Genomic DNA, 12,487 nt, shown 5'->3' on the forward strand with positions numbered 1-12,487 from the left:
AACAAAGCCTTTACCACAAACTGTACAAGTAAAGGGCTTTCCCCCTGTATGAGTCCTCATGTGTACTTTTAACTCACCACTTCGACTACAGCCTTTACCACAAACTGTACAAGAAAAAAGGTTTTTCCCCTGTATGCATTCTCATGTGTACTTTTAAATCACCACTTCGACTACAGCCTTTACCACAAACTGTGCAAGTAAAGGGCTTTTCTCCTGTATGAACAACTGTGTGCTTCTTCAGATATTCCTTGCGCTTAAATATTTTGCCACACTCTGTACAACTAAAACCTTTCTTCCCTGTGTGGCTCTGCATGGAGTGAGTTTGTTTTGATGATAGCAAGTCCTGGGGCAGCTTGTGGCTTGCAGACAATGTTTGTTCTTCCACATTTTGTGTCTTGTGTGAATACAGTGTGTTTACCACCGACTGACCTTCCCTGGTCTCCTCCCGCTCATCACGGTCTTCAGAGACGTCAGATTGAGAACAGTGTGGAGAGAGGAGCTGGTCACCACTAGTTGGTTGTGATGTTCCACAGTCCTCTACATCAGCTTGTGTTTTCATGTGTTCAGTTGAGGTGCTGGCTACAGCCTCTGTCTCATCATCACCTTCACTTTTCACTGCTAGTAATGTCAACGCTGATCCATCAGCCTCCTCTTGTAGTAGCTCCTCCTGTTCCTCTTTAATCTGTGGAGGTTGTGGTTCCTCCAGACTGGGACTCCTCTCCTGATGTTCAGGGAAAAGCTCCTCTTTACACACAGGGAGGGAAACAGAGTCTATGGAAGAATAAAAAGATAGAATGAGAGAAAAAACATGAATGGTTTGAACTTTACATTATTTCATGCAGAGTTTCCTCTGTTTCATAGCTTTGGTAGTAGGGAAAACCTCAGCTGTAAATTTGTTTTCCATTTCCACACCTTAAAGTCTATTCGCATTCATAAAAAAATGTCAACATTCAAATTTTGTGAAATGGCATGACACGTACTGTTGTCCAGGTGGTTTTCAGGTTCCTGTTTAACAGAAACACTCCAACTCATCTTCACCTTCAGGCTGGACTCTGCACACTGGTCTGCAATGAAGGAATATGATAAGGACTTAAATAATTAAGGACTTTGATATGGGGAAGTGCTCTACAATTTATTACTGACGATGGTTTTCATACCCATACTTGTGTATTTTTTTATGAAAAGTGGGTTGACCATCTCTGGCAGTTCGTAGAGAGCAACATTGTATTTTATTTAAGGCCTTGTGTGGCTCATCGGGAGCAGATAGAGGTTCAGCGTTGAGAGGCAGTTATGTGTGTGTCACCGGACAAGCATTGACTGCATGCACAGCAGTCATATTAGAAATAAACTGGGCCTCTTCCTTACTTTCTTCACAGGTGTTACCAATGATAGTGAGGGACGCAACGCGAGTGATGAAATCTCATTAAAATACATTTGTTTCAATGAGGACGTCCAGACCTACCGTGAGTGACAACGCGTCATGCAGCTACGTCGTCCACCCCTCCTGTTTTCGCTCGCGGAGCTTCTATTTGAGTGAGGTTTCACGGCGACGTCCATAGAGGTAATTGGACATGTCCCGCCCCCCAAACACTTTATATTACGATGTATTTATTTGATTGGTTAAGGCTACGTCATAACGCAATGGCCAACGCTCCATTAGCGGACAGTATTTTGCGCGACATTGTGTTGCGACGCTCGCTTGTGTGCTGTGCGGATGAGGTGTTGGGGTGCTGATATTGTGCATGTTGCCTCACTGGAAACACTATGCTACACCAGTGGGCCTCAAGGTGTGGTCCAGGGACCCTGGTTCATTGAGGGGGTTCCAAATGGCCCCTTACAGGTGTCTAAGTCTGGGGGTGTACAAATGGAACCAAATCAACCCGTAAGGGTCCATTTGGTTCCATTTAAGGGTAACCTAAATGCTCAACACAAAACACACTCTACCCAATTCTTTCTGCAGATGGAAGAGGTTTCTGAGGTTTATGAATAAGGTTAGGTCTAAGTTAATGAAGTTACATTTAGGAATATGGTTTGGTTTAGACCTAGTTTTACTAAGGTTTTACAAATGTTTAGGAATAAGTTTAGGCATGACATTTAGACACTGCTTCACTGAGGTCAAGTTTATGAATAAGGTTAAGTTTAGGCATTGTTTTACTGAGGTCAAGTTTAGGAATATGGTTTAGTCTAGACCTAGTTTTACCATGTTTAGGAATACCTGGTGGTGACAGTTCCAAGGTCGCCAGATTAATACTCGGGCGAGCGTGTTTAAGAATAAAGTTAGGCTTAGGTATAGTTTTACCAAGGTTACATTTATGAATAAGGTTACGTTTGGGCATAGATAGTTTTACTGAGGTTACGTTCGGGAATACCTGGTGGTGACTTTTCTGAGGTCGGCGGATTTATACCCGGGGCGAACGTGTTCTAGGGCTTGCGTTCTTGTATTCAATTATAAAACAATGCAAACCTATCCTGTACAACTTTACTATAGGATTAAACCACAGTAAATAAAACATCTATAATGTACAACTTAACAGGTTGTAAAGTAAATAAAACAGTACATACCTATCCTGTACAACTTTACAACAGGTTGCATCTTTGCAAACAGTCCACGTCCCTTGTCCATCTCTTGCAGTTCCTCTGACAACGCTGAATATGTTTGGGAGGCTATCTCTCTAGACTCTGTAGACCTCTCTCTGTGGTGCTCTGTGGAAATCACCAGTAGAAAGAACTTTTGGTTATCATTCAGCAACCGTATATTATACCATGACGTAAGCAAATAAGACGTTTACCATGTTTTGTTCAGTTGAAAGGTTCAGTCACTACTTGTTCTAAGAGCTAAAATAAGTGTCCTCATCCTGATGTAAACACCAGGTAAAATGAAATGTAATCCTGAAAAAAAGAGAAAGAAAACAACCTACAAGCTCAACATGTGGGACATTGTGAGCTTATAGATTGGCTTTTTCACTACCATAGGTCAAGAGTTTGGGCCACTCCGGAGCGCTTACATCTGTCACATCGCCAATCCAACTGATATACATATCTGTTAGTCTGTGTCCCTTTCATGCCCATATCTGCATATCTGGACAGCCCATATGGGCATGTACCCTTTTTTGCCCATATATGGAGCTTTTCTTCTTATTTCTTTAACCCCAGATGCCATGCCCATGATGACACAACATTGAGATTAGACAACAACTCCTTTTTTTCTTTTTATGAAAGACTTGTTTTTGGGCTTTTTATGCCTTTATTTGATAGGATGGTAGACCGACAGGAAATGGGGAGAGAGGTGGGGAATGACATGCGGTAAAGGTCTTCCAGATCGGGAATCGATCGAATGTGGTATGCGCCTTGACCACTAGGCCAGCGGGCACCCCGACAAAAAACTCCTTAGGCCTATGGGTTTATGGCTGAGTCATGGTGACGTGAGAGCTTGTAGATCTGCTCCTCTTCAGAGCCATGCGATCAGTGTTGCCAGATTGTGCTGCTAGAGGAATAAGCAACCAGAGCCTGAAAACAAGCCCAAGAGAAGCGACTATCGGCCGAATGAGCACTTTTCTTTTTATATATAAACTTTATTCCACAAATTTCTCACATAGTTATTCATTTACATACATTACATTGTACCTTAGGCATGTGTGCAATAAATTACATTAAGCAAATAAGTAGGCCTACGTACATTTCTTAAAAATCTTTTGTTCTTAAATTAAGGTTGGTGCTTTATTTGTGTTTTTTTTTCACGGCTCCTCTTTACCCCTACCCCCCGAAGCTAAAGAAAGAAAGAGGAAAAATGGGAAAGGGGAGAAAAGAAAAGAGATTAAAGAGAGAAGAGGACGAATGAGCACTTCAAACCTATATACATCAGCTATTTCAAAATAGCCGATCTACAAGCTCACAACTGCAACCACCATTATTTACAAGCAACTTTATACCAGAAAACCGCGGGCCTGCGGTGACTGTGTGTCTATTTGATGATCGTCTATTTTCATCATTACGTGAACCTTTGGCTGAGTCGCCCACTTTAACACGCTAAGGGACCAAATACTTAAGCTCTTAAAAATAATAGCCTACTAAATAAAAACAATTTGGTGGAATTGCATCATGTCTATATTATGCATAGGCTGCAGGCATATGGTCCTTTTGGTTACCACTTATCCACATTGAATAGGCCTATGTCATTGTTTGATATATTCTTTTATTTTTTAAATGTGTTGGCAAATGTTAGGCAGAATGGGCACATACGTATAATTTGACTTGATGTTTGGCACAACTGAAATTGATTTTGTATGAAGAATAAAGCATTAATCCAATCGATGGCCATTTCAGAGTGCAGTACACCTCCCCAACCGATGTAAAAATCGTGATATTTCGATTGTTAGTTGTTTTGATAGTCTGGTTAGGGTTAGGGTAAGAGTTAGTTTTAGGGTTAATGTTAGGGTTTAGGCTTTGGGGTAGCATTCACCAGCGTCTGCAAGTTAGCGTTCACTTGCGTCGGCAGCAGGTTAGCCTCGACTACTGAACTGGGGCCTCGAAACAACCCCAACCGATAGGGTTGCGTAGTTGAAACATATGGAGGAAATATGCGGAAAATGGCCACCATTTGTGACTGGACACGGCTGACAGCTAGTCATTGATTTTTGAAAGCTGGGGATCATAGCTACACAATGATATATTGGTTGTGGAGATTGACCCAAGCGTTTTGAAGATATAGCTTATAGAATGATGCCATGCTGAAATAGTACTTTTGAGATATTCAAGTTTTAAATACATTTCTAACCTGCAATGACCTGACTTCTGCCACATGGGGAAGTAGAGAGCCAATCTTCAATTCAAGGAAGCTTTATTGGCATGAGAACACAAACGTTTACACAGTGGTGGAAAAAGTACCTACATTTTATAATTAAGTAAAAGTATCAATACTGCAATGTAGAATCACTCTGTTACAAGTAAAAGTCCAGAATTAAAAATGTACTTGAGTAAAAGTACAAAAGTATTGGTATCCAAATGTACTTAAAGAACCAAAAGTACAAAATGTTTGAAAATAGCAGATCTACAAGCTCGCACCGCAATGCGTTGTGAGCTTGTAGATCGGCTATTTTCAAATAGCCTTGGTATATTAAACATAGGGCTAAAGTGGTTTATTTATGTTTTAAACTTTAGTTATTGCTTTGTAGATTTAGATTTTAATAGCCCGCCCAAAACATACATTAACCACTTCAGCTGTTATTGTAGCCTATACACATTTTGGCCATTTGAAAATAGCTCACATTGTGAGCTTGTAGATCTTCTATTTTAAAAATATATTTATTTAATACAGGACTTCTACTTGTAACAGAGTATAAATTGCAGTAGGCAACTGCCTACTGATACTTTTATGAGAAAAGGAAAGTATTTCTTCCTATAGAGGCACAAAGTTCTATGGGGCACAGTTTTCGTCTACTCTACGTTGCTCTACGGGAATGCATGTGCGTAACACCAGAACTTGTGCCCTATCGAAATTGGTCGGCTAACTGTGCTAACTGTGCTTTATGTAACATCATCGAGTGTTTGTGTAACTTCAGTCAGATTGAAGGATCATCTGACTCTGATAATAAACCACAATCTACAGGCTATGCGTAACCGCCTCGCGTTGTGAGCTTGTAGAAAAAAAAGCAAAAATAGAGTTTGGTTGTGTTTTATACAACAGATGCTTACGTTAGCCTGCTGCTAGCGCTAGCTAACGTTAGCCGTTAGCCACTCATCAGCCACTCATCAGCCAGTCATCTAGAATAGTCTAATAAGTCAATTTTCCGACGGCGAGTGAACAAGCATTCCATGTGTCCTTCTGATGGATTTTTTTTCCTGGCTGTGAATGTTTTTATTGTCCAAAAAGAAAACGCTCTGAACGTTAAAAATAGATAGTTTACAATGACACACTGTTCTAAGTCAAAGCTAAGCTAACTCAGTGAGAAAGGACACTCCTCGCCATCCGGTCCAGGCAGGAAACTGATAATTTTTCCCCCCAAAAGTCGAGAAGAAGAACAGTCAACGGCTGAATAATAAATAAATAAATAATAGATTAAATCATTATAACAACGTAACGTGGTTCATTTGGAACATACGTGGCACTACATGAACAGGATAAATACTGTGATTTGAAACGTTAGGTAATAGCGCCGATATTACCGCATTTGGCTACAAATGGCTAACACAGGGTGGTGAAAACTAGCATGTTAGCTGTATTCTGGGAGGACCAACAGAATTATGTCCCGATCTCTCACATTAATTAAAAAAAGTCTTATTTACATGCAGAGTTAAGCTCTGGCGTTTAAGTGAAATGTAGCCTGATATTTATGAAATTACATTTTAGTGAGAGAGAAAAAAAAAAGGTATTTCCAGCCCCTGTCTAAAGCTGTACTTTCCGAGATGACTGCCCTGAGGGAAACTGGGACACAAAACTGTTTTAGGAGTGCATGTCTTTACTAGGGTTACCAACCGTCCCGCTTTTGGAAACTAAAAGACGTGTCCCGTATTGAACTGAAACGGGACGCTCTTTGTCCCGTATTTGAAGGTTGGGGGATAAATATAAATGACGGGATGATTTAATTGAGAAATGACAGTGATTCTGCCTGTCAGTGAGCTTCCACTCTGCTCTCCTCTGAGATAAGTGCTGCATCCCATTGCTGTGTGAGGCGCTGCGCTGTTTGTAGGCAGCTCATTGGCTCATTAACAGTGTTGCTATGACACAGTCTCCGCCCCCTACACAGTCCCAAGGGCTGTAGGTTCAGTCCACAAGTTGCCTGCGCGTGCGAGCGAGCATACGACAGTACTCGGCTCAGAACATTGTTTAATGTCTTTAAAAAAAATGTGTGACAGAAGATTGTGTACAAACAGATTAGACATGAATCCATGATAGGTAGCCTAAACAACAAGGTGAAAAAGCAAGCAGGCAAGCAAGCAGAAAATAAGCCATGGATACACCTATGGCATTCCTGGGAGCACTACAGTAGTCTTGTCTGCCAACTAAAGCGACCCCAGACTGGCTGGTATGCGAAATAACATAAGCATGCGTTGATTTTATTTTTAAAACATAATGGTTATTACTGTATGCCAATATGATAATGTTGGGTAACCAGAGAGTGGGCACTTGAGAACCAGGTAGACCTATATGTTTTGGAAAATTGAGGGTAACAAAATATAGTTAGGTGGCCCAAAGACACCCGAATTAAAATATGATTTATATAGGAAAATACCCGTTTTAGCCAGTTTTATAACCGAAAATACCCGATGTCTTGATTGATTGATTGAAGACTTTATTAGAAGTTTGCATAGGAAAAGGTACAGTTTCATGACGGTACAGTTCACTGGTACAAGGTCTACTAAAAGGAGATCCATGAAAAGACTAAGCTTATTTCCACAGGAAACCATTAAAGCTATACTGTGTAAGATGCTCAGCTAGTGGTCAGTAGCCCTATAGCAAACCGCGGTCGCATCCGCGTCTTTCGGCCGTTTTTCGTACCTTCACACCCCCGCGTCTGCCTCCACCTCGCCGAGAGCTATCTTTAGAGGGGTCCCTGGTTCCTGTGCGTGCAGGCATTCCGGAGAAACAGACTACTTCACCCTGCCTGGTAGGCGAGATTACCTTTTGAGTATAGAGACACACGGGCGACTACAAATATGGCCGCCATAGCGACCCCACTTCAAGATGGGCTGAGATTGGCCGGCAGTGTATAACCCTCGCTGTGATTGGCCGGTAGTGTGATGACGCAATTTTTCCGCGAAAACCGGTCCCCGGTAGGGATCATAGAAAACATAGAAAACATATGATCCCTATATGTTTTTTTCTATTCGTATAACATTGACGAATAGAACACAGTATTATGCAGTAGATATGTAAAGGAAAAAAATGAGAGAACAAAAAAAGAAAACAGTAAGTCTAAACAAACAGTAAGTATATACAAAGAAGGGGCAGGGGAGGGGAGGGTTGGGCTAGGTTAGTTTTTTTTACCAGTTGCAAATGGTTGTTGCCTGTAAGTGGTTTTTCAGGGCAATTTTCCTTTCAATTTCCAATTTCCTAAGTATAATGAGGTGTATATGCATATTTGAAACTCTAGGAGTTGGCAACCCTAGTCTTTACCGTTTCATACAAGTAAGATTCCACAAACAAGTGGATGGATTTGTAAAGATATTTTATTAAAAGAACATTATTCAGCATGAATGACAAATCCAGGAAACCATTTAATATCCCACTAAACAATGTCGGTCTATTATACGTCTAGGCTAAATTTATACCGAATTTATACCGGCTATTTTTTTTGTATATTTTTAGACCAAATCTAGACCTTTGCATTTTAAAACATTATTCACTAAATATTGATTAATAAAACAATCGTACGTTACATATATGATCTCCAACTGTCGGATTAAACTAATTAATACAGCCGTTGATACATGTACACTATAGTTTATATTTAGACCTCTATTATACGTTTAACATTATACTCTAATATACCTCTATTTTTACCCCGAATCTAGACCTTTGCATTTTAACTCATCCAGTGCCATCCGGCCACAAGGGGTGCTAGAGTGCCAGAAAAATCTCCATAGACCTTCTTTATAGCTTTCGTCGACCCTCCCCCAACTGCCTTGTGTTTTCACTCCGGTCAATGCTGTGGGTGCCGAGAGGAGGAAGCTAGCTGACACGTAGCCAAAATGCTAACCCCTTTAGAAGCCCGATCTAAAGCTATTTCAGCCGCAAAAAACTTTCTTTTTGGGTCTGGGGACACAATCCGGAGAAAATCCTGTCTAAAGATGTGATTTATTATTGGAGTGGGCGGCGCGATTTGGCCGTTAGCGCGAATACGGCCCGTGGATGGCCGAGTCTAAGTCCCGGCCAAGGATGGACGTCTAGACCGGGGCTTCATTGAGGCCTCCGATAAAATAATTCATTTTATTAAATATCCCGGACTAGTTCGGGATAGGCACCCTGGAATACGTCGCGCCGCCTACAATGAACATTGGGTGAACATTGGGGGGGTCTAAACTTTATTTTAAACCATTTTCAATGGAATAAATCGTCGGAGCATCTAGCGTCTCTCGTTGGTGAGCGCTGGGCGAGCTGGGACCACCCACGTTGCTCCAAGCAGCTCGGGGTAAGTAAAATAGCAAATAAAAAATTGTTTTTGATCCCGAATATCCCGAACTAGTTCGGGATAGGCACTTAAAGGGTTAAAACATGATTCACTTCATATGTATTAATAAAACAACTGTACCTTACATATATGATCTCCAAATGTTCGATTAAACTAATTAGAATAGGCATTGGACCATGTACACTATAGTTTATATTTAGACTTCTATTATACGTTTAAGTTTATACGTCTAATATACCTATAGTTCTAGCCCAAATCTAGACCTTTGAAATTTAAACCATATTCACTAAATATCGATTCATAAAACAATTGTAAGTTATATTATGATCTCCAACTATTGGATTAAACTTGTGCCATTGATGCCATTGATCCATATACAGTTCAGTATATATTTAGACCTCATTTAGACGTTTAATCCACGTCTATAATTATACCACGTTAGAATTATTTTAAATAAACCTTTTTATTCGTTGTTTGAAGAAAAATAATGAAGCCGGAGACAGCTCTTGTCTTTAAAGTGCTCATCGTGTGCCTACACACAACTAACAGTGGGGGGCAGCAACATCCTGCTCATGCAGACCATAAAGCCAGAAGTTATATAACTTCTAAGCATGGGCGGAAGTGATGTTGCGGTTTCTTCATTCTTTTGTGAGAGCGGTGCGGGCTGGAAGCGAATCGAGTGAGGAGCGGAGAAGAGAAGAATAACTAAACGACTTAATTCGACGACGACTAACAGAATACAGCTAAGGTGAGTGCTAAATCACAGGTTATTGAGAGTTTTGCAATGTTTGGTCTTCACCCGGCCGTTCACCGTCGTGTTCAGTTTAGCATTAGCCTGCATGTTGTTTGCTAGCATGAGGCCTAAAGTCACGAGCTAGCTAAGCTAACAGCGTCGACTGCTGTACTCGGTGCAAACGTTTTCGTTAACCTCTTCGCTTCTGGTTGGATGATTAAATATGTATTTGTTCTTGAAAAACGTGTATGCTGTTTGTTGCACGTCGACTTTCGGCCTTTTCCCCCGTCCGTTTGCAATCATTGTTGGGCAGTATACAGCTTTGTGTCGACTCTGGACGTTCCGCTGGACTACAGGGTAGGATACTGCCGTTACAGTAATAGAGTACTTTTCGCGAGTATTCTCTGGATCGGCACCATGTGCTACTCGAGTATTTTTCACGAGTATTCTCTGGATCGCCGCAAAATGAGTAATGGTGTTGCCCATGAAAGTAACTAGCTGTTATTTTCATTGGAGCCCAGAATTGAACACGAGCTTAATCAATATTAACACCCTTTACTCTAACTGTATTTGGGCCCGTTCACAAAATGGGCCCAGATACATTTATAGTAAAATTGAACTTAAGTCTGTGTGAATTTAGCACTTATGGACAAATTTATGTGAAGAGTGGTGTAAAGTACCGTACATTAACTGTACAATTTTGATTTATTTCGACTTTACTGGAATATTTCAAATTTTCACTTTTTTTTACTCCACTATATATTTGAGAATAGCTTTTTATTAAACTATAACTTAACTAACCCTAAACCTTAAAGCTATACTGTGTAAGATGCCCAAATAGTGGTCATTAGCCCTATAGCAAACCGCGGTCGCGTCCGCGTCTTTCGGACGTTTTTCGTACCTTCAGACCCCCGCGTCTGCCTCCACCTCGCTGAGATCTATCTTTTAAGGGGTCCCTTGTTCCTGTGTGTTCAGTAATTCCAGAGATACGGACTCCTTCACCCTGCCTGGTAGGCGAAATTACCTAGAGAAGGGATGGTACAAACGGGCGACAACAAATATGGCTGCCATAGCGACCCCACTTCAAGATGCGCTGTGATTGGCCGGCAGTTGTATAACCCTCGCTGTGATTGGCCGGTAGTATGATGACGCAATTTTGGCGCGAGATCCGGTCCCCGGCAAGGATCGCAGTTTACATATATAGAGAAGGCTTTACAGGCTGAAATTCACGGAGCGGATCTTCTAAAACTTTTGTGATTTAATAGTTAGGAGAATTTTAAGATTTGTTTTATAAAAAAAGTTACATAGTATAGCTTTAAGCTCAAAATGTAGATCGGCTATTATCAAAAGTTTCACTGTTTAACTTTTGAAACTTATATTGTGATGCTAATAATGTGGAAATATTACTCAAGTAAATACAGGACATCTACTTGTAAACAAGTATTTAATATTATTGTTACCTTTAATTAAGTATAACATATATCTTATGGGGCAATGATTGTAAATTATTGCTTGCCTAGAATGGAACACTGGCTTAATCACTATCACTGGGAACTCATTTGAAGTAATGGAGCCCAATTCCTTTTGATTAGGTCCAGATCATATTATTAGAACAAAGTAAAAATACAATGATTTTTGAATTAATAACTTCTGGCCTCATTAAAATATAGCTAAATGTGTGAGTGGCATAATTGCTTGCAGATCAGTTATTGTAGCTATTAGACATTTCTGAGGGTAAATCTTAACCATTGTGTCAATTGTATAATACTGAGGTTCCCAAACTTCAAGCTTGTGACCCAAAAGATGAATGTTATGTTTTCAGGTGAGGTTTGACCCAAAAGAGTGAAAAAGGCAGATCTACAAGCTCACATGTCGCTTTGCGCAGCGTTGTGAGATTGAAGATCGGCTTATTAATACAATTACTTGTTAGATTTGCTTTTAAATCATGAATAAATGTACTTTTTAGGGATGTTTTTGGAAATGTTTTTAAAATAATAATTAAAAACTAATTAGGAAATAAGAAATTGAGGGATGTGTCCGAACCACAAACGTGATCTAATACATATCGTGTTTAATGCATTGACAATGGGCAATGACAGCACAATGAAATGCATTGTTAAGTTTATCTACCGGTAGTTCCATTTAGGCTTGAACGCACATTTGTTAGATTTGGACCTATTTAACCATTATTTTATGCTTTAACTATTAAAAAAACTGAAGATATCCAAGCTCACAGCATGGTGCCTTGTTCTAAGACGGCAACTGTACCACTGAGCGACTGCCACCTCCACATATCCCCTTGTATCTAATGCTTGCTCAGGGTGCATCTGCTATAATATGTTAAGTGTCTTTAGGCAGCTGATTTGCCAGCATAATGACTAATTAAATTTGATTGGATCTAATGCATTCTAAATAGAATACTGCACGCACGCTCCCTCCATACCAGACCGATCTACATCGTATGCATGTGGTGTATGATTCCCACACCTCGCTATACTGTCTTTCTGTCTCAAGTCAGAAATAGTTTTACATCCACGTAAAGGAAGGCTTGGCTTGGGATACACTTTTGACACAGTCTCTCTCTGCTGCTCTCTCCTGCAGGTGCAGTGAGGACCTGGAACGGGTG

The sequence above is a fragment of the Nannobrachium achirus genome (assembly GCF_963921795.1).
Source record: "Nannobrachium achirus genome assembly, chromosome: 1".
NCBI classification, from domain to species: Eukaryota; Metazoa; Chordata; class Actinopteri; order Myctophiformes; family Myctophidae; genus Nannobrachium; species Nannobrachium achirus.